Genomic DNA, 4,368 nt, shown 5'->3' with positions numbered 1-4,368 from the left:
TCCATAAACTACATTTTGTGCTGAACTTAATCAAAAACAACGGACTGAATAAAAACTCTTATTGAGTTTAAGTTTTATTGCCAGATTTGACTCAAAGTATAGGTCGAATGTACAAATAAGGAAAACACATAATGTTAGAGCTTTGGCTCAATATTGCAATGACAATATATATTTCCATCACTTTTTCTTTCATCACAATGTCTCCACCACTCATTGGCAGATTTAGCTTCTCAAACTTGTTCCTCCTCCTATTTACAAATATTTATTTAAATATTTTTCAATTTCCATAATATCTTCACAATTACTCAGAAAACAGTTTTCAGGAATTAAAAACTTGGCGCACTGGGTGTAAACGGTTTAGGTTGAGCTTTATACATATTCATGGATAGTTGAAAAAAAGGAACGGTTAAAACCCTAAAAGCATTTTATTAGGATCTCTGGAATTTAATTCTACCTTACTCATGGTATACGAATATCTGTGTAAGATGACGGCTGAGTGATGCAAGTTCCTCTAGACGTGAACAACAACCTTCATTTACTGCTGGTTAATCATCGATAAAGTACGTCAGTTATGACACACAGCATTTCCCGTGCCTTGATCTGAGCTGTTTACGCTCAGGGGTTCTCCGTAAGACTCCTCCTGGCTGACCTTGACAACAGTCAACCTTTCTCATCATTTCCATTTCCTGCCACCCATTTCTCCAATCTTACGTTTTAGCTCTAATATTTGGGATGTTGTGAATGTCTGAGTGTGGAGGAATCCCTTCCTGCTGGATGCTCAGCCCTGTTTCCTTAAAGACTGGACATCAAAAACGAGACGCATGGAAATGACTCACATGGCAGTCCCAAGAGTTCAGATTCTTCAGCTAAAGTACCATGTTGACAGGTTCAAAACAGGATATGGGCTAGATAGGTCTATGTTTATTACAGATGGCAGGGTACTTAAAGAGCAGTGATAGCTGAAAGCTTAGATAAGCCAAAGTCACGTATCCATCAGGGGCTTTTGAAGCCTGGAATTACAAGTCACAGTTCAGATGTAAATTACAGTTTGAGCATTTTTTGCCAGATTATTCAACCAATGTACGCTTAAATAGCTAAATGTTTCAGCGTAACAACTGATATAATTGTTGTACCCAGAAAAGTAGCAAATCAAAGAGTTTGCTAAATTCTGCTCTACAAAATCTCATTGCATAATTCAATGAAACATAATTGTCTTTGTGATTCTAAAGAGCCTTTCAAGACCTTCAAAAAGCACAATTTTTGTATGTGTTTTATTAAGATTTATCAACAACAGCGCAACGTAAGTTAGCACATAAATGTGAAAAAAGAAAGTTTTTCCAAAAGGTTCATAATAAAGAAAAGAAAATCTACAATATGTGGCCTTCTCATTTGATCAGATGCCTTCAGAAGTCACCTAACTGCTCAAAAAAGAACCCACTAGTAATAGAAAAATGCTATTTTTCAGTAATACTCACTCTGAACTCACCATCCCCACAATGAAACATAGTGGCAGAAGCCCCAAGCTGTGGGGTTGGTCTTCTTCACTTAGGACAGGAAAGACACTATCCCTTTCTCAGAGAGAGCTCAAACTACTTTGGAAAGATGGATGGGTAGAAACCTTGTGATCTCCAGATATGTTTAAATGTGGCTCTAAGTATTTTTAAATTTTTAATATTTGTCACACATTGAAAAGAAAGATTAGAAACAATACCAATGTAAACTACAACTATAAGAAATAGGTCAGATATGCTTATTTCTAGTGTAGACACTTCTCATTAGCTCCTCTCTCTTGACAAGAAATTCTTGTGCTTCAAATTAGAAACTGATCCATTATAACAACTGCAATGTTGTTTCTAAAACACACACTGAATTAAAGCTGAGTTGCTGTTGTCAAAAAAGAAAGTATGCGACTTAATAATTAATATAAGTTGCTAAATATATTTAACAAGCCTCCTGTGTTCTTCTCATTTTAATAGAGTGCAATAAACTCTTTTCTCTCTTCACGTGTCCAGCACCTAGTGGACATTAAAGGTATAGCAGCCAGGAAAAGGAAATGACAATACTACTCTGCCGCAACTAAAAATGTTCCTTCACATATTTCCGGGTTATATTATTTGTGTATTCATTCGCGAGACACAAATTTCGTCAAATTAGATATTGTCCAGTCTTTCAAACCTTGTAGCCTATCGATTTTTTTTCTTCTTTTGGCTTTTGGTACAGAAGTTGCTACAACTATTGCTGCAGTCATTTATACCATGAAGACGAATACCTTCGCATACAACCAAGCAAAAAGTGAAAACAACTCACAGCGGCCGCGTTGTATACTTGATTATCCTCTGTCACAGTTGTCGAGCAGCTTGTCAGGATGGCCGAGCGGTCTAAGGCGCTGCGTTCAGGTCGCAGTCTCCTCTGGAGGCGTGGGTTCGAATCCCACTTCTGACAACACGTTTTTTTCCTAATAAATGGTTTTTGATCACTTTGTACGTGTAGCTGCTTGATAAACGCACATAAAATAAATATACACTGCTCAAAAAAATAAAGGGAACACTTAAACAACACAATATAACTCCAAGTAAATCAAACTTCTGTGAAATCAAACTGTCCACTTAGGAAGCAACACTGATTGACAATCAATTTCACCTGCTGTTGTGCAAATGGAATAGACAACAGATGGAAATTATTGGCAATTGTATTTCATTCATTCAGATCTAGGATGTGTTATTTGAGTGTTCCCTTTATTTTTTTGAGCAGTATATTTCAATGTCTTATAATAAATACTCTTAAAGATGTTTGACCACCTGCCTCTTCAGCAACTTGGGGCCCACTGAAAGTAAATGTTATCTCCTCAAGTAACGTACTACATTTATTGCATTTTCAGTAGTAATTTAAAATAGTATTTAGTGTATATAGATTAACAATTTTTAATGTGGTTTTTTAAAAATTGCAATCATCTAAGTCATGTACAATTTTGTAAATTAAATGTTTTTAGGTACAACCGGATATTGGCTGTATTTTAGATTAACTATATTTTACACTGCATGCAGGGGTGAAGGTAGTTTTAAATTTTTGGGGGTACTATGACTAAATAAAAATAAAAAATAAATAAAAATTACTAGTGGACATTAAAGGCATATATATATATATATATATATATATATATATATATATATATATATATATATATATATATATATATATATATATATATATAAAGGTAGTAAGCATTTTACTTGCACACACACACAAGCATGCACGCACGCACGCGCACACACACATACACACAAACACACACGCATATACCTACTAAGGCATACTACTCTGTGTTACTGACATCGTGGAGATTCCTACACACGTCTACATCTTGAAATAGCACTTGGCCCAAACTCTTTCCCGAGTTGTTCTTGAAATCATGAAGCCTTTTTATCCCCAAGGCTCCTGAATGACGTAAGCCAAGAACTTCTGGATTCTGGACCTCAATAAGTACAGGTCTGGATCGCTCTTCTGCTTTTGTTTCTTATGTTTGGTAAAATAGTCACAGCATTAAATTGTCTGTGAAAATTAATAAAAATAAATATAATAAGTCACAGACTGTTCCTGGCACTGTGCAATGATTAATACATGAATAATCCTAATGAGTTAATAGTAATTAAAAATAATAGTGGATAAAAGGCTTCAGAACATTTATACCACAGCAGGTATGGAAAACCACAAAAGCAAAAATTAAATCATATACACGTTCTTTTAGCGTATGACACGTATGACGTTTTATTTAAATATTTATGTCAGCTTGAGTCATGCAGAGCTGATCTGATCATTTCCATAGCAACGATCAGAAGCAAGGCGTTGCACCAGAAGCCTAGTGAGCTCACTGGTGAGGTCATCATCATGTACATCACAGTAGATCAAAGAAGTTCTAATGCTTGAATACTGGAATCTCTAAGCATCAGTGAGGATCCAGACATTTCCTGGAGTTTCAGATTTGTTTATAGCAACAATGTTCAGTTTTGCGACGGCGCTTGTTCCCCTGATATTCCCGGTTGGTTGGGGCATTGGATATGCCGTGACCACCGGGATGAAGAAAGTGTGTGATCGTTTTTTTCCAGGGAAGGATTGCAATGAAGAAAACGATCAGGATGAAGAAGACGATCTGTTTTGGAAAGGATATCCAGTCACTTCCAAAGAACAAACCGACTCGGCTGGGGAGGTTTGTTCTGAAAAGGCATTGGATGTTGGGACCTCGGACTCCATCTCGTCCTCTGTACGAGACAGTACAGAGGATGATGGTACTGTCTCTGGACAAACTGACCCGGCTGGGGAGGTTTGTTCGGAGATGATGATACAGCGTGAGGGTGAGACTGCAGTCGCAGA

The 4,368-nt window shown here is 36.7% G+C and overlaps 1 non-coding gene across 1 annotated transcript; it reads left to right on the top strand.

Annotated features, from left to right (window-relative positions):
• The first annotated feature begins 2,359 nt into the window (after positions 1–2,359).
• Positions 2,360–2,442, top strand: trnal-cag (transfer RNA leucine (anticodon CAG)). Its single transcript has one exon. It is a non-coding gene; the product is annotated as a tRNA-Leu (tRNA).
• The last annotated feature ends 1,926 nt before the right edge of the window (positions 2,443–4,368 follow it).

Source organism: Poecilia reticulata, chromosome 21 (genome assembly GCF_904066995.2).
Source record: "Poecilia reticulata chromosome 21, P_reticulata-male-v2, whole genome shotgun sequence".
Classification (NCBI taxonomy): Eukaryota; Metazoa; Chordata; class Actinopteri; order Cyprinodontiformes; family Poeciliidae; genus Poecilia; species Poecilia reticulata.
Note: the sequence above shows the minus strand (reverse complement) of the source record. Positions and strands in the feature narration are given on the sequence as shown.